This window comes from Falco rusticolus, chromosome 14, assembly GCF_015220075.1.
Source record: "Falco rusticolus isolate bFalRus1 chromosome 14, bFalRus1.pri, whole genome shotgun sequence".
NCBI lineage: Eukaryota > Metazoa > Chordata > Aves > Falconiformes > Falconidae > Falco > Falco rusticolus.
The window spans coordinates 10,028,994-10,048,707 of record NC_051200.1 but is presented as its reverse complement, the minus strand read 5'-3'; positions in this window follow the sequence as shown (position 1 = coordinate 10,048,707).

Genomic DNA, 19,714 nt, shown 5'->3' with positions numbered 1-19,714 from the left:
CTTCCATGCATTTTCTTCTGTGTGCTTTGTGTAATATAAAGCCAATGTTAAATGAAACTATAAAGTAAAACTATCAGCTATTTGGCAGTGGTTCAGGCAAGAAATACTTTTTAAAAACAAATTATATTATAAGCATGAAACATCTTTTCTGATCAGCTGTATTCAAGGAAAAAGAAATAGTTGTAAAGCTAATAGCAATTGCATAAGAGGCAAAACAGCATGTGCACCTAAGGGTTCAGTGTCAATAAACTTTGGAAGCTGGTATGGTAGGTAAACGTAATGGCTGAGGAGTCTTTCTCCATCTTTAATTTTTCCAGTGCCCTCCTAGAATTTTTTTTTTTTCAGCAATAGCTGAAGCACTTGCATAGGTTAGTCTACAGACCAAGACATGTTAAAATTCAGGCTAGCAATTATTTTTGAGCACAGAATGTAAATTTTCTCAAGGCAATGAGATGTTCAAAGGCTGGCCTTAACACGCCATTAGAGTATTTTTGGTTGGTTTCTGATATTTACTTATTGCAGAAAGCAAGTAAAATTTACATTAAGGATCCATATTATGTTTCTTTTTGTGTCTTGTCAGCATGAATAGTGCATCTAACCAAATCTTTCACTTTTTTTTTTTTTTTTTAACATTTATGTCTATGTTACTTTTGTCACCCTCAAATATTGACAGGATTTCCATCATTGTTGGATTGGGTTTTTACCTTTGAGAAAATCTGTGGGGAGCAGGGTGTGATCAGAAGATGTAAAGAACTGTCCTGGTGGAGTCTGAATCAGTGTGTGGAAAATTCTGCTCCAATCTGAGCACTTAGATAAAATGTTATCCTGGAGGGCAGATGCTTTTCAATGATGGGTCAGTTCTAAAGATGAGTCATTGGGGTGGAGAAAGAGCTGAGCAAGGAACAGCCAAATCATTTACTCATCCAAAAGTATGTTGGGAGTGATGACAATTTGGGTTAAGAAATGAAGGACATACTTTCCTCTGATCCAATTTTATTTCCAAAAAGCAACACAGAAAATAAAACAAACGTTTTCTCAAGAGCCTTATTCCACTGTTCCTATCCAAAACAAAGTAGAAATGTTGCTACTGAATAAACCCTCTTTTTCCTACATTCTCCAGTACAGTTTTAGTTTCTCAATCCATACAAGCCCACATTTAGAAAAGGTACAATATCTTCAGATGTCGGCCATAGTTGCTTTGTTCCTTATCATCTGTGGAGCACAGTCCTACTTCAAAGAGACAAAACCAGTCCTCTGCAAGCCATGGGGTGCATTCTTGCAGTTTCTTCTCTGTCATCATGCAGAATTTATGAAGGTCTGGGTTTTTGTACTCTGGTATGATAGGATATGGAATATGAGCAGGTTTTCAGAGTATTCTGCCTGTGCCCATGGCCCCCAGCCTGCAAGGTGGCTGTTGATAGCCCATGTCAGCTGCACCAAGGGGAAACATGGTGAGGGCAGGAGAAGACCTGAGCTCTGCTCCCTGGTGATGACAAAACTCCAGCAAAACTCTAAAATCAAATTAAATACACCCCCCGTTTATATTCAAATTGTTGTTCACTTGGATTGCAATGGCAATTGATTGGATTTCACTGAAAGCCTTCCTTTCACTCAGCTGTCTTGTTAAAAGTCAAAATGCTTGTCTTATGGATCAGAAAAGCTTGAAGCTGGATATTCACCAACGCATACTTGCACTGCGTTCGTAGGAGCAGAGATCAGAGGACTCCAGAAGAGCTTCTCTGACCATCTAGGGGGGTGAACAGAAGCGGGCAGGATGTGGATTGTAAGGAGGGTGGGGTCTGAGTTGTGCTCAGCTCTCTGTCAGAGAAATGATGGTTTCCCTGAAGATTTAGAGAGATGAATTAAGCTCTCGGTATTCGAAACTTCACTTTCAGACAACTTCCTGATAGTCTATTTTTGCTTGAAGGGTGGATCTGTACAATTAATTCTGGTGCAATATTTTTTGTTGCTCTATTTTCACTAGTGTAGCTTAAAAATCTAGCCCTGTAATAAATAACAGCTCAGTAAGCCCTGAGCTCCCTGTCAGTGAATCTCTTTTAGTGCCATCTGATTCATTTCTAAGGCTCCAGTTTCTCATTGCGGCTTATTATTACATTTTACTGTTCTGAAGGATGATGTAGGTAATTGCACTGGTCCCTTAGCTAACTATAGATTCTTTTTAGTTTCTTAATAATAATGAAATTGCCGTAGATGCCTTATAATATTTTTCTTCAGAAATAAACATTTAAGTAGAGGTTCACACAAAGTAATCCTGGGCTGCCCTGTGGCAACAATTATAATTAAAATATAACTGTTTGATTATATAATTGAAATTGCTTCCATTTGATTAGCTTGGATCCTTTCCATGGCCATACCCCTCTTTTTGAATAACTCAGCTTTTGTACTTGATGCTGCAGGAACATTAATATAGATGTAGTCATGGAGTAGAAAAATACATGCCCATTTCAATTCACAGGTAAAGAAAGCACTTGACTGTAATACTAATCGAAAAATCTGCTTTATGTGTAATTAGATGGTTGCATAGTCCTGTGGAAATACAGGGCCAGTGCTTAAAAAACCAAAAACAGACAGCGGAGAGCAGAGCTCAAGCCACTCCAATGATGATGGGTCTAACAACATGCCCATGGACTCACGCTCAACCTTGCTCATGGATGTTTTTTACTCTTGCGCATATTTATCGCCAAAACAGGTCTAGTGATGATCCTGAGAGTTCATCTTGTCCCTTACTCTGTCCAGATGGCAGAAAACATGGGCTGCCTGGATGTCTTTCAGGTCTGCCCCAAGAACAGTGGTATGATGTAGTGTGGGTACAGCATGGCATGGCACAGCATGGCATGGCCTCTGCAAGGGAGCCAGGGACAGACATCTGCTCTGTGCACCCCGGGGTGCTTTAGGGAAGAGAGAAACACAGATGTACTCACTTCTGGGAGTACCGAGGCATTGCTGGCAGTGGAGCACTTTCCCGGTGGAGCCCAAGCGGACATTACATTCCTTCTCCACAGCTGTGTGATGAAATGTGGCGGTGAAAGCACGTAGAGGTTTAAATATAGAGGCCTGAAATGTCAGTTTGGCATATATAACTCAGCCCAAATCGTCCCTGGGAGTAGCACCGAAGGGCAGTTGGTATTCTTTTACCACAATGTGAGTGAGGAAGCTCAGAAGCTGTGAAAGGGCACGGCACGTAGAGAGTAACTGATTATTTAATTTACACAGTTGGCAATCAAGTTGGGTTTATCTGGTAGCAGAAACATAAAGCAGCTCTAAATATTGCTAGAAATGCACAGAAGAAATAAAATAAATTTGACAGTATAATTACAGCTTCCTTTTATGATTCCATCAATGTTATTTAAGTGCACATGAATCTGCCTTTACAAAAATGCTTCATGAAAATCCCAAATTGTATTGAAATTTAGGAGAAGAAAAGTCAAATTCCATGTTTTGATTGTTTTACAGTAAATATACAGAAAGTCCTGTTGTAGCGCACTGCATACAAAGCATGACATTCAATTAAAACAACGGTTAATGATTTCTTCATTTAGTGACAATCATGTAAACAGAAAAGTTGGAACATAACAAATTAAGAAAAGGACTGTGGAATAAATTTCAATTCAGGTTGAAAGCTAATGAATTGAAATGTCAAGTCAATCATTTAAAAAATTAGAATTCAATAATTTAAAATCATTTAATCATTTTTATAATTATTTTGTGACATGGAAGGAGCAAAGGGTCAAAACACAAAACTGCGAGTGTATTCTGGCTAATGTGAATATTGGAACGAATGGTTTAGTTGCATTTCACCTGGAGTACATTAGCAACTTTCACAATGATTATTTTTCTTGCTTTCAAGGAAATTAAATAATCAACCAGCCAAGAGAGTTCTAAAATAAGCAATTGACCTGTCACAGGATAGAGGGATTGATTATTCTACAGTCTTCATTTCACTTTACTAAATACACATCAGAGCAGGCTTTCAGAGGTGTCTAAAGGTTGGTCCAGCCATTCCGAGCCCCAGCCTCAAGGCTGTGAGCACATTCGGTTCCCACTGAACTTTATAAAAGTGAACCATGGCTGATTAAAGCATCAACCCTTGATCACCTTCAGCCAGTGGATGCCGTGTAGAACAGCTGTTGATGCTGAGGTGGGACAGGAAGAATGTGTCAGGAGCACACCAAGTCCTTTGCTTGAGAAACACAAATATTAAGAGTTTACAGCCATGCTATGAAGTACGAATATGCCAAACTGCTACAAGAGTCACCAGGTCGCTTATTTCGTGGTTACTATCTTCTAAATATGACAGGTGACTAATGGAGGAATGAAAGGGTTGGCTACTCTTCAGTGCGGGAGTACGGGAGAAACACCATGTCAGCAGGTTGAACAACCGTTACGTGATGATGGTTTCCTGATGTTACGCTCAGCAAGAGCTGATGCTCTATTTTTAGAGAGGACATTGATACCACTGCAAAATTTCCAGAAGCTTATTTGTGCTTTGTCCAAAGCACAGGGAGAATTTAGTATTGGTAGGTGCCTGTACAAGAAGAGGGGGGTCAGCCACAGTGGGATTTGCTCAGTCTGTGCCCCTGCGTTCAGGATTTCCAGGGAATCCAGAGGGAGCTCTGTGAGGTGCTGGCTGTCCAGCTGAGCTTTTTCCATGTTAGGGCTCTCTGTGTCCTTCAGTATTTACAGAATAAACACCAGAGAACATCAAAGCCGTGCTTTGGTTTTGTTCTGTTTGGTTTTGTTGGGAAAAAGAAAACAAGATTGTTCTCTAGGTAATATGATTTCTGACTACAGTATTTAGTGCTGGTGGCAATACTGGGGTTTTGTTAATAGCAGACAGCGGGGAAAATAGTCTGCTTGCTTCCTGGGTACTGTATGATATAATTAAGGATATAACCACAGAAAATAATTGTCCTTAAGGACAATCTGGTAAAGCCAGACTGGTAGCATCAGGACCCAAGCATGGCAAAGCAGAAAGGACCACATGAGACAGCAAAGGAGATGAACAATCTGAGGAAGTCTACCAGATACTATTCTACATGCCACCCCCAGCCTAAGACAATCTCCAGTGTCCCAGAAGAAAATGAAATTCTGCTGTACAAACCCACACTGACCAACAGTCCCAGAACAGCTTGTATTTCTCTTGTTGTGGTCAGCTTTTGGTAATTTACGTATCTTCCGCAAATGCTTGTGATGTGTGACAGCTTACAGACTGCACCCAGGAATGACAGGAATTACAGATGGAGAGGAACTGTTAAACTGTTAAGCCCCACGGGACTGCTCTCCACTTCATATTTTAATGCAGTGTGCAGTTGGCCCATTCCAGATGTTCCAATATAGACGTTACTGTCACTTTCCCTCTTAGTCAGAGGAGCTCATCAGTGACAATGGAACAGATTATGTTGCTGCCAATAGGAGAAATGCCTGCGAAAAATCAGAGCCACAACTCTATAGGTCCTTTAAAGGGAAACAACTTAATTATAAAGCTAGAAAATTACCATAGAATAATTAATATGCTTGGTATTTACACTGAGGAAAGTGATTGTAGTGCATAAAATACAGTATTAAATTGGAATTAGCTACACTTATTTCAGTTACTAATATAGCCACCCTCCACACCACCTCTTGTGGGACCTCTCCAACATCTGTTTGAAAAAATGAAACCAAATCAGCCCACAGTTTCTGCATGATCTAATTGTAAATCTCCAGTAACTTCTTGGGCTCTATCCAAACAACATGAGTTCCAATTTTTCCAGTTTTTCCTTATGCTGGGAAGTCAACCACCCATGTTATTACTGGGAAACATGACCCTGTGTTATGTTCCCTCACTAAGGTCCTTGAGTCAATAATCCCAGCAGTGCCTCAGCTTTTTTAGAAGTCCTGTTCTCTTCTTTCAACACGCTTTACTCTCGACACAGTGCCAAATGTTACAACAAGTTCTTAGAGGTGCCAGAGTTATGATAATTAACGCTAAGAGAGTTGTAGAAAGGATGTAAAAGCTTATACCTCAGAGTTTCAAACACTTTCCCACTCTTAGAGATTAAGATGGACCCATCAGAGGGGGCTGGATTATTCTTTTTTTGCCAAAACTGAGATTTTTCTGCCTTTGTCCAAGGCATCTGGTCGTGGCTGCTATCAGAGACAGGAAACTGGACTAGGTGGACTCCAGCTCTGATTCTCCAGCTCTGGCAATTCAGATGCTGGGGAAAAAAAAGGGGGACAGGCTTGTTCTGTCCCTACCTTGTGTTTTTTATGCACACTAGCACAGAGATGCCCACGGGAGCTGCTTCCACGGAAGGGAAATGGGGCAGAGCAAGACTGTACCAGGCCATAGAGATTTCCAAAATGAAACTTTCAGTTTCGCTTCAAAGTGTGCAGACCAGTACTTCTGAATTCCTGTTTTAGCCACACGTTTTGCATGTCTAAAAGGTTTCACTGAGAAGACAGCAAGCAGAAATAATTTTGTGAGGAAACAAACCCTGGCTGGATTTTGCACAAGTCAGGACCCTGTACCCCTTCTCCTCAGCTGTAGTTGTGATGCTCTTTCTCTGAATCCCTCAGTGCCTGCCAGCAATATTCCCTCACCAGAAGTTTTCTGCCTTCAGAAACAGGGTTAATGTATATTTTGTGTTAGTATTTCCATTTTGTGCCTGTCTTGCCAAGCCTCAAGCCCCAGAGCAGGTCCTGGTGAGGATGCTGCCCTTTGCAGATGAGAAGGCACCCTGGCACACCATGCTGGCCCACTGATGGCCCTGGGCAACATGCAGCACCAAGGGACCCTCTGTCGTGGGCTGAGGGGGTTAATCTCTTGGAAAGACTTTTGTTTTATTAGAGAGTGAGTTCCAACAGTTTTTCAGCATTGAGAAAGAGGTTGTGACCCTCTGACAAAATTTTGGCTGCAAAATGAAATTTCCTCTCCATGCAGGAAACCACTGGAGAGAATATTTCTATAATACTTCCATTTAAATAAATCCAGGTATTCCAGTAATTGTATGGTCTCCAGTAAAAATATCAAATAAACCTGTCATAGACTTTTCTCCCAGATGCTTAGATACTGTCTCCTTTCACTGCTTACCCGTGTAACACAGCCTGAAACACTAACGGACATCCAAGGTTACGCTCCTGCGGTTCAGGCTCCGTGGCTTGTCCTGGATGGAGACAATGGTTTCACTATGCTCCAGGGTCTGCAGCTCAGCAGCGCTCCTGCTTGCCCAGTAAATGAGGTCAGAGCAGTGTTCCCTGCTAATATCTTGGGTAACACAGCCTCTCGGAGAGAGCAGCTTGAACGTGATGCAATCAAACCTTATAACTATATAATTTATTAACTTGCTTTGTAAGGGAAAAATGGCACAGCATAGAAAAAGTGTGCTCTGTAAGGAACGTACAGCAGCCACAACAGTGTAACTGTCTAATAAAATGTTTGTGCTGCTGGAAAGGTTTGCTGCAGAGGAAGATAAAAGACAAAGATCGATAAAATGTAAAAACCTTCACTTGGAAGCCTTCTGTCTTAAGAGGAGCCAGGTCTGCTCAGCCAGTGTGTGGAGGGCGCGTATTCTCATGGCTGCCTTTGTACTAAGCCTCAGATCAGACTAGTTTTGCTCCCTTCAGGTCTGCAAAAGCTTGTCTTCACCCATGCCAAGGCCTTCCAGTGTCACACCTTGATAGACCCGTCTTTTGATCCAGAAACATTTAAACGGCTGTTGGCCATTTACTCCAATTTGCCTCCACAGCAGCGCTGGCCGTGCACCCGCCCAGCTGCAGAAGGGCATTTGCAGCGTTTTACATGCAGCTCACAGCCTCAGCACGGCACCACAGACTCAAGCCCCCCAAACATTTTAAACAAACCAGAGATGAAACACTAACACAAGTAGTAAATCTCAAAGACAGCTCAGTGATAGCATGTGCCGCTTTAGCTATGACATACAGTAGCTTAAAAAATTAGAATTAGTTACGAATAGTAGATTTCTCACACTGCCAGACTGTATCATTTATCTTACATAATTTACTATATCATTTTCTCTTATAAACAGCTCAGAAGCCCCAGACTCAGTTAAAAACAAAACAAAACAAAAACCAGAAATGGATTTAATATTTAACTGTTCCCAGGGGACCAAACTCGTTCCTGGTAGAAGTGAATGAGTTTGACCCACTCTAGGCAATTCCCATCAGCTTTAATAGACTTTCCCCAGGGCTGGGCTCCACCCAATCTGTTTTTTAGCTCTTCTCTGGATGACACTCTATTAAAATTAGAGTACCTTGACCTCCACTGGCAAGAGACAAAAGCCCAATGTATTTTTCTTACTAATTGGCACATCCATAATGACTTTCATTTCAATGCGAGCACTTTGGAAATATGAATTGATGGGTAGCAAAGTTCATTGATTAGAGCTTGTGTACAGGCACCTTTCCTCCTGGTACGGTTTTTGCACATAATCACTCAGTGGTAGCTGGCACTTACTTATCAAAGAGAAATCCAGAAACATATGGCTGAACACCTACATGCAGGAAACATTTATCCAACCACATACTTGTTCATTAATTTTACATACAGGAAAAGGGATTTCCCTTTTTATGGTGATAGTTCCTGTAACAAAGAGATGGAATGGTCTGAACAGTTTATGCTATTTATTATTACGAAATGGGCAGGAGAAATTGAGTGACCTTCCGGGTTAATAAGAATTTTGAGCAATGGTTTCATTGAGATATAATTCAGTGTTCAGGAGGCATAAGTCTTATATCGTAATTAATAATATATAGATATTTTAAAATAACATTTTAGGAGTATTAAATCTATTATCACAATAAGACACTTCAGTGTGTGAACTAGTGTGAATTAATTCACACCTAGTTGTATGGATGGCTCTTAGCCCTTTGGCCCCATACTTGACAATATGCTAGGCTTGAATTAATGCGCTGTAATTCACAGCTTGTCATGTCTTATTGCTGAAGCACATCCCTGAAGTGGCTTCGCCAATATATAGGCTGGCTTCACACTTTCTCGTAGAGGAATGGCTTCAGCTCTTCCCAATCACAGCTACTCTCCAACGCTGTGACCTCTGAGAAAGGCATCACACTTCCCACTGCCATCAGCTGGCGTTCCCCATTCACGGAACCATTACTACTACCTTAATAGCCTCGGCGCCTGATGTGCCACTCACAGCTCAGGAGCAAATCTTCCTGAAAAAAATAAAGTGCATTCAGCTTCCTTGCTTCTGAACATGGATATGCTGTTTGGAAAAGCTCAGACTCATTGAGAGACACCTTACTATAACTTGGGTGCAACTGTGGAGTGAAACACTGTATTGCATCAGCACAATACTTGCAAATATGAGGGCTCACATACAGCGGAGAATAAGATTTCTCCTCCATTCTTGCTGAACAGAAATAATTCTGAATAAACCATCCAAGACAGACAGTGACTCATCCACTGCAGGAATTGCTCAAGAGAACTTCATTTCAGTGCGTGGGAAAATACTACCCCTGTAATATTGCTACAGACTGCATCATCTTGATTTATCCTTCTTCTAGAAGTGCAAGCATTATTTGTTGCATCCACCTGGATGGTGGCCTCACATAACCGGCTTAGTTTTTTGCTTATTCATTTGTTTGGTCAGCTGGCTGGTTGTTTTCTAGATGCATTTGATCCTAATTTGACATTCCCAATTTGGAGCTTTATGTGGGAATACCAGAGCTGCTCCAGCATTCCAAAAGAGCAGAAAGAACCCCTGTTTTGTAGCAAGCCCTCAGAAAAACAGCTGAGGTGATGAAGTTTTGGGAAGTCAAAAAAAAAAAAAAAAAAAGTAAAAGCGAAGAGCTTGATAGGTGTGGTGATAAATCTGAATAAATAAATGAGACTTGCTGCAAGACATGGAGGTAGCAGTTTTGCTGAGCTGTGTTGGAAGAAAGCCCTGATTGTGTGCCAAAGCAAGAGAGCAGCTGTGAAACGCTGGGTGTGGGTACTCAGCAGTAATCGGTTTTAACCCTGTACATAATGATATAATGCAATGTCCAGCCCGTGCTCAGTAAGTGGTAAAGCACACTAAGTAGATGCCACACAGGCATAAAATATGCATAACCCTTTTCTTTCCTTCTGCAGATTAATCCACATGAAGGCAGTACTCATTCTTCCATCCATCTCGGGAACCATGAAAAAAAGAAGCTGAAGCCTTGGTGGGATCAAAGCCGCTCTCCGGACCAGGTCACAGGCTGTGTTCTTTCACGGTGTCATCTTAGTGCTCTTCTCCACTTTCCCCTCACAGAAATCACCAAAGCTACCCCTCACTGTCAGGGTGAAGACAGCTAGAAAGTTGTAAAACACAACTACAACAACAACAGAGTTTATTGAGCTGCAAATTCTACAGAAATGTGTGTTTGCCCAGAAAAAAATCTAGATGATCTCAATGGAATTATTCAAATCTAAGGGCATTCCTGAGGTTGTCAGCTCTGTTTTCAAATGTGGGTCCCCAAAATAATTTATCAGCACCTTTATATGGACAGCATTTTCTTTCCTCACCTGCCACACATGTCACCTATTCAGAAATTAAATACCTATTTTGTTAACAAAATTAACTAGGTACTTAGGAAGATGGTATCAGGTATTTCAGTTTGAAAATGTCGCCAACATTGGTTTTGTTTCAGGGCACACCTCTGCTAATACAGCGTGCATATACAAAAGCTGATAAGTGACTATATGCATCATGTCTGAATATATACAGAAGTTCAATATTTCTATTTACAGGGTAGAGTAGTGGAGTCAGTCTGATCTGGGAGAGTTTCTGCGTGCAATTTGAAGGAATCTATGTTTAATTTAATAGGTCATGTATCTGTCTCAAGTGGGGATTACAGTATCTGGTTTAAAGTGATCTACAGTATCAGGCTTATAATGTAGCTTTTATTTTTAGCAAGGAATGGATTTAACAGTTGACACTCCTACTTAAGTATGAAATACATCACATTTACAACCCAGGCCAGCCTGCTGGCTGCACTAGACATACCAGTTTACAAACAACCCTGGGACTTCCACTCGTTGGGTAGTTAGGGGCAGTGTGAAGTGGCAGGCTGGAAGCATAAAATCATCATGATCTTGCAGCAACCCGGGCTGATCTATGGAGCAGTATTGTTGGTGAGGTTGTAAAGCTGATTGGAGGACGGGTTGATCACTGCACTGGGAAAAGTTATGGAGCAAAACAGGGTAGAGGGATTCCAGAGTGAAACGTAGTTCATGCTTGAATGCCTTGAAAAAGTGTATCGCACGCTCTGCTTTATATTTGATGAGTGCTAATGCAGCCAGACAGTGGGACCAGCAGAGCTAGTCTGCAGTGAAGGAGAGAAAAACAAACAAGCAATAAAGAAATAACACAAGCATAAGATTTCTGAGAGCTGAAGGGGAATATATAAATGGTTGCAAGGCACACTGAGGCAGAATGAGGGTTTTCATGTGATACTGTTGTTGCCGGTTGCCGTGTTTAGATGATTTGGATACAGCAAGAGATCAAAAGATTATCACATTTCCTGTGACGATTGGCTGCTCCCTTGATCTCTCCGTGCCTGTACCTGCCTGTTCTTCACTCCATCCATCACTGTAGCTGATTTCCAGCTAGAAACCAGTAGCAGGGCTGAGTGCTGGTACAGTTTCTAGTATAACGAGATGACTTTCATTTTGCTTGTGTAATAAGAGTGGCAAAACAGAGGTAAGTCATAAAGAGCTTATCTGTATTCTAATTATCTCAACTTCTGCTTCTGGCCTGGTCTGTAGGCTTTCTTGGCACAGGTAAGAATCCTCTCAGGTGCAGAGAAAGAGGAGTCTAATATCTAGTCATCATAATTGCACCAGGGAAAGCTGCTATATAAACAGAATTATTCTGCTAAAATTGCACTTCTCCTAGGAAACCTGTTCTACTTCTGCAAGTAGCTTTACTGGGGTGATACAATTTTTGTTGTATGGCCTGGCTACACAAAGGCTGTGGTGCCAAGGCTGAGCAGTAAGACTAGCCTATATGAGCAAAAGGCTTCTAGAGCAGACATCGCTTTTGTCACTGAGATGAAGCTTAGGATTTTTTCCCCTTTATTTTAACTCATTTATATCTAGCTGTAAAAATCGATACCTCATGACCAGAAGTGCAACTATAAAAATTCCAATAAATCCATTTTCAAGTGCAAGTTTTTCTCCTGAAAATGGTGCTGTAACAGAGTCATCACATGGTTCCATGTCCACCACTGAACAAACCTGCTTCATTTGCAATTAAAAGTTAGCTTTTCTAATTGCCAGTTCTAGTAGCTCTCTACCTGAGCTCTGGCAACCCCGACAGGGTCAGCCTTCCTCACACATCCTCCCCAGCCACGATGGCTTTGCAAGATCGATTCTGCCGTGCCTTACACTGGATTCTCACAGAGATGCATTGAGACAGTGAGAATGGATGGGGCATAACTTCACATTTCACATCGGTTTTGTACAAAAGGGAGGCAACCTGGTTCAGGTGACAGAGTATATGCCGAGTCCACTTCTCCTTCAAGATTTATTTACTTACATGCTTACTGGGGCACAGTCTTTCTCTGGCGTTGACTCTTCGGGATACCACAGACAAGAAGGCCAGGCTGTTTCCCCAGGGTGGTTGTTTTGACATGGTCAGTAATGGAAACAGCTATCATCATCTATCTTTTGTCATTCTCTCTTGCTCTCCTAAAGGATACAGGCCTGAACTAAACTCCACTTTCCCAGTCACTGCACAGCAACTTGGATATTTCCATAGGCAAGGTACCAGGTTAGTGGCAGGAGGACACTGCTAAGCAGATGATGTCCAGGAAAGTTTAATTGGCTCCCCACAGGTCCTATACTTCCAATACCACTTTTGTAATAAATCCAAAACGTCATTTGTTAAATAACCTGAGACCTTTCTTGTAATCACACAGGATTACATTAGAACATTAAATCAGACATAATTGGACTGTCCCATTTAGACATAATTTGAAGGTAAAAATTAAAAAAAAAAATAATCAGACAGTAGTATATTATATGTGATGAGAAATTTATTGCAGTTCCAAAAATATCTTCACTGAAAGTATAAAAGAATTTATAGGCTAATTTTTTTTTTCCTGAATACAAAAAAGACTAACTAGAGTGTTTTAATCTGCAGCCCCTGAAGTAAGCACTCTTTCTGACACAAAGGGTTTGCTTTTACCAACAGTAATTAGATCTTTAGTCACCTGTAGAAGAAAATATGCAAATTCTCTGTTCTTTGCTGGTCTTATCTCTTTAAATTACTCTTTCTACTTGTTCTTGAAATAGCATCAACAACATAACTTCATTGGTTTGGATATTTTGACATATAATCAACCTCACAACTGATTTCTCAAAAGAAGCACTTAGAATTAAACTGGAGTCTGTTGAATCGAGATGTATAAAAACATTCATTTCCTTTCTGTAAAGTTTATTATTATTTATAGCCAAATATATACACTATCAGAATGTTTTGCTTCAAAAGAGGTTGAGAAAAGGCAGAACTACTATCAGCTTTGCCACTTTCCTCGGAATTTATGTTCTGCGGGTTATGTTCAGTTTTTTACAGAGATTTCCCGCTCCAGAAATGAGGAAAATGATTAGGCAGTAGGAAACTACCTCGGCAACACAGAGATCCTGCCCATGGGGCAACCGCAGGAACCCACCTGCAGTCACAGGCTGTGGGCGAGCAAGGACCGCGCAGGATGTACACAGCTGCGTCACCGGCGGTGCCTCCCTGGAAGGCTGTGGCCGTGCACCAGAGCTCTCCTCTGCCACACAGCCCAGCATCGCAGCAAGGTGGCAATGGGTTCCCTAGATGGTTCATGCTCCTTCACAGCATGTTTCCATACCCTGCTGTGGTTATGCCTTTTTACAACTGTAAAACTAATATATGTGCAGGAGGTTTTGCTTAAACATGATCTTGGCATTTTTTGTAGACCGGCCAGTCTGCCTTCAAACAATTTTGGGTTAATAGCGCTCTTCAAGAAAATTTGTGCTTCAAGAAGAGTTCTGAGACTTCAATCTTTATTTCTCCTGCTCTCTTTTTGGTGTGCTTTGCATGTGTTTTAAATGAGATGGCTTGGAACTTATGGATGGTGTGCTTCCACCTGTGTTTTATAGTCTTAAGATTTCTAAATGCATACACTCCATATTTATATCAAAGGGAACTCTAATAACCTTGTGTTATCATTTATTTCAGCTTGACATAAATCAGAAGCCAAACGAAAGGGAGGACAGGTTTTCCTGTGTTTAACTAGGTTGCTTCACATTGCTTGACATTCTCCATGACTTTATTTAAAAGCTTCCCTCCAGCTTCATTAAACTGCCTTTGACAGGCAGCAGCTTAATATACATGTGCACACACACATATGTATATATGTATTCATTTGAATTTGGGCTCTTTCCCTCCGGTCTCTGGTAATTATGATTTGTGTCTGGAGGGATGAACTGTCTAAAAAATAATAAATAAGAGACCATGAGAATTGAAAGCCAGCGTTCAGGTTCATCTAGAAAGAAATTAAGCAAATCGAGTTCAGGTTTATAAAGGGAAGCAAATTACCCTGGGGTCTCCACACACTGGATCAGAACTGACTTGACATATTTAATTATATTACAGGTTCCTGCTCCTCTAAAGACAATTGCAGCACTTTTACTACAGCCACCTAGGGAGGTGACAAGGAGGTTATCAGGCAGCCTAGAACTGCTGCAACAGCTCCTTAAATACACCCAGCCAGGGAGGGCTCCTAGTGCTAACGACACCTCCTTATACCAACAAATTAATGCTCAGCTGGCCACTAACCATCCCCATCCACTGATTGAAAGCTTCAGCCTTTTGCAGGTGTGGGAGGGAGAGAGGGGGGGAAGAGAGGGAGGGAAGGAAGGAAGGAAGGAAGGAAGCAAGCCTCCTGCGGAGATGAAGGAAGAAGAGATGGCTGGGAGCCAGCAGTGGAAGAAGTTGTTCATCCTACAAAATGTGTCTTCAGAGTAGCCGTGGAGGCCATCTCTGCCTGCTCGGCTGGGCCTGGGTGGCAGCAGTCGATGGATTCCGCTGGCAGATGCAGCTCTTGGTATGCTGAGAATGCTGTGTACCGCAGAGGTATGCAAAAGAGATGACTCAACACCACTCCGATCATGATCCTACAAGCAGCTTGGGGATTTGGTCTTGATGGTGAGCTGATTATTATTTTATCTCTTACCAAACTGCATAATTCACAGCAGTCTAGTGTTTGCATGTTTTCTTTGTAAGCCACTCTTGCTATTTCATTAGTAGCTATGTTAAAAACAAAAAATGCCTTTCCCCCACAAAACTATTTACTCTCTTTCATGCAGGCTGCTCCCAGCCTTTCTACCTCTCCACAGAACCACGAGCCCACTTGCAGGGTTATATTTTTGTAATCACTAAACAATCCATTTCAGCTGGGTGCAGCAAACCATCTTTGATTTCAATTTCCCCTTAAGTGATTTAACCAGGCTCCCAGCTGAGAACAGACTTTGAGAGGGGTCTGGAGTGGCTTCTGAATTCAGCCACCCAGAGAAGAAAGCCAAACGTAAAGCTGTTTCTGAGCGTACACGATGCACCCTTGTGCACCTGCAGCCACAGGCTGTGCAGGGGGTTGTTACCAACCTGTGCACACGTGTGTCACCGCTGGTGGTTCCAGAGCTCTGTGGTGTCTCCCCAGCTGACCGCCGAGGCTTTGACCTTGCTTTGCCAAGAACTTGACTCAAGTAAATATGTAAGTAAATAAATTAGTGATACAGTAGGTCTTTGCACAGTTACCTGGAGTGAAATCCAGATTATGGTTATTTAAGGTTTTGCTTCTTATATAGACGTTTTCAAATTATCACCTAATGGGTTTTCTGAAACGATGCAAATACGACCACTCAGATAATATCTCACTTGTCTTGCTTCAAGGAGAGGAAGGGATCAAACACGGTATGAACCCATATGTTCGCAGGCTATCCAGGATGAGTTTCTCCTTCCTTCAGTTAGTGATTCAGATATTCTGATGACATATTGTTCAGGGTGTGAATGTCCACATGGATAGTGACTGATAGTTATTTTGGCAGTCTTTACCAGCAGCCAACACCATGTAATACTCAGCAGGGAGGTACCTGTCCTGCTGGATGCTTTGGTACAAGTCAGGGTGGGGGTTTTGCTGCAGTTGTTGCCTGTTGTGTTAGTTCTGTAGCACAAGTAATAGCAGTTCATAATTTTACATCCAAAAATACAAGCTCCAAAGCTGCTGGCTGCAGCACAGGTGACAGGGTCTGTACAAAGGGAGGAATGGTGAAGAAGCATGGCCACCAGCTCTTGCTGGCCAACACGCTACTGGTGGTGGAGTCAGACTGTGAGCACAGCTTTTGGATCACAGTTGCTTTGACAGGGCTTTCAGACAAGCTGCATCGTGGCACTGTATACGCTGTGGGTAGAACCATACTTTTCTTAGCCTGCCTGGATTCTGCATGTTAAGGTCACTTTTTGAAGGTGTGCAAAACCTCCCAGGTGACCTATCCAAAGGTTATTCAATCTCCTTATACAAGAATATACATGGAAATACATTTTCTGAAGCAGAACGGTAGTGTCCAGACTGAACCAGCCGTTTCAAACAACCTTAAATATTTTGGGGAAGTCCTCAAAACTGTCTCCATTGCTGAATAGAAGCTGCCTTCAGCTCACAGCTTGGGTGTCAGCAAGCCTTGGGGTTTGCTGTTGAGCCCAGCTGAGGGCTGCAGTTAGGAGTGACTAACCCAAGCACGCACAGTGAGGCTGTACAGGTATGGCATGCTCAGAAAATTGCGAGCAGGATCAGCAGGTTAGCTCAGTGTGTGCAAGAGGATCAACAAGTAAATTCAACAGGGATGCTGGTTTTAGGCCATGAACAACAGGTGCAGTAAACCCAGGAATCTTGGCCAATAGAACATCTCTTTGTTATTAATAATAATGGTAATCCATTATGGTGCTGGAGTACTTGTACATTTAGAAGTATGAACAAATGCCTTTACAGATTCGCCCAGGAACACATGAGTCGATGTTGCCTCCACAACCTGTGCAGCCTATTCCTATGGTAAAATACAGCAACAAGGATGGTTCCTACACTGTGCAGTGGGCCAATGAAAAACCAACAAAGTGCTAACCAGTAGGTGATACTGGTGGTGTACTGGAAAAGAGGCTGGAGGGAAAAGAGAAAGTTCAGCAAATGCTCAGACACTACTTATATGATGTGGTCCTGAGGACAGGCTGAATTCTGTTCGCCCTTGTCCTGTGACTGTAAACAATAACTGACAGCAGAGGAGAAGGCATGGGACTTAGCCTGGTGTTGCTTTCTTAATGGGAACATCACTTGGCTGAATGTAACTCAGCTGCTACCGAAGGATTTGGAAAGCAATGCTGTGAATTCGCTGTGTGTCAGTGAGAGTAGAAATAGGAAGCTCCTTCTGAAAACTGGGCTGCTTTTTGCTACCTTCGTCAGATATTGACCTCTATTCCATTTGTTTTTAGAGGAGTATTTCTGCATTTGTTTCTTTAAAAATAAAACAATAGTAGTAAAATACTTGCATCTCATTGGTAAGACCCATGGTCTGCTTGACTTACTCTTTCAACTAGTCCTTTAAACTTTGCATTTATTGTATCCCCTATAAAATGTGTTTAAACTGTTCCTTTGGTTTCGGAGGTTTTTTTTTCCCTGAACATTGCATATTTTTGCAGCCACAGCTTGTGACAGTTGCTAGGCTTTCCTACTTTACTAACAAATGAGACTTTCACTTTCAAATTCTTTACCAAATTGTGCAATACACATTTTTTATGAGACACTGAGTTAGCATTTTAAAAAAAAAATTGGCAGTGGAAAGACTGTTATAGTTGTGACAAAATTCAGATTGGAAGGAAATAGCTAACAAAAGCATGAATTAAACATCTAATTAAAAGTGTTAAGTCTCATTTTAATTTTCTTTAAAACGCCAAAGACAGAAAAGCAGCTGCGTGCCTGAAGAATACTGTGTGATAGGATCCAGTTGGGTACAAACATAGCACTGATACAGAGAGCTCAAGGAAATGTATTTATGAAAAATGTGGATTTCTGGGATCCTTGAAGACATGGTTTATAGCAGACTACATGTTTGTAAGGAATTATTATGAAGTGGGAGTGGTAGAATGATGTTTTACCTAATTTGTGGTGAACAAATATATATTCAATTAACTTTGGGTTTTTTCAATTAGTAGATGATGCTCCTATGCATAATCTTGTGCCCTGCCTCTAGTTTTGGACTTATGGGTTAACAGGGGTCTGACATTAATGGGCTCATATTTTTAAGTGACTGTTTTGAAGATATACGGTTCTCTTATCTCAGGGTTGCTGTGTCCTGGAAGCACCGGTTTGAAAACGTTGAGAAACAATTTGGCTTCTTCTCTGGTTAGAATTACAGTTCTAAACCATAAAAATTTTATACAATCCCCCCTGTAATTCTAGAAGAATACTTTTTTAATCTTCCATATTACATATCTACTTAAAAAGGACATACAGTATGACCTAGGATTGTTATCTATTGTTCAATAATGTAACTGGACAGTCTAATATTTGCTTTATGAATATGAAAATTGGAACGCTAAATTGCTTTGGCCATTTCATGTGATTATGAGAAAAAACTCTCCTTGCCTAATTACAATTGTAATTCAAAATGTACTTTAAAATATTAAAAAGTTATCTGCATTTGCAAAACTCAAATCTAACCGGAAAGAAATGCATTGTACTAGTATCCTTCCCTGTGGGCTGTATTCTGTCAGATACTGTGCAGAGGAGTCGGGCTCAGTGAGATGACCAGTGTAGCTGTATGAGATGCAGCTCTCTGTTCCAGCCCCAAACCGTGCAAAAAGCCTGCTCGCCCAGCCACAGTCCAGGTGCTTTGGCAAGTTGGAAGATTAAACTTGGATCTGCCCTCTAAACTGAAGTGGTTTTACACTGGAGCAACTGGAATGGAGCTCCTGATTTACACCAGTTGCGAAGAATTAAGGAATGGGCTTTTGAAATAAAAGAATTTTTCTTTTCAAGCCTGCCCTGATGCTGGGATGCCTCTGCGCAGAGCTTCCTGCTGAAACAACCGATGCTTCTAAGGCAGCAACATCAGCGAAGGGCTGTGGACGGCTTTTCTGAGAACCAAAGCATACAGGCAGGCTTACATGGGTGCTGCTGTATTTGTGTGTGGCCTTTCTGTGCAGTAGAAAGTTTCTTTTTTGATTTGAAAAAGCTTGTGTTTTACTGTTTCTGTTTTGGAGAGACTAAAGTAGTTTGTCCCTAAAACACTGGGCAGGTTGTTGGGCACACTTAGGGGAAACTGACCTTCAGCTTGGAAGAATGAATAAGCTTATTTTGCTTTTGTCTAATGAGACCTTATAAGGCTTATTTTTTTTAATCTTCAGAAAATATCTGGTGTCTGATTAAATGCACATAAATCGGTACACAAATCCCACAGTAGCTCTAGGTATATTTTATTCTGGGTTTGCAGGCACTGAAACTCAACAGGCCAGGTTCTTGGGTTTATGCCTTGCATGTCTGAAAAGCTGCAACCAGCAGTGAAACCACACAGTGGAACAGTTCTGCCCCAGTTCTTCCCTCTCCCCGAGACAGTGATGTAGCCGCCTATGGCTGAGTGTTCCTGTGCATGGCTTGGGGAATCAAGCAGAGCAATACATGAATTTCAATA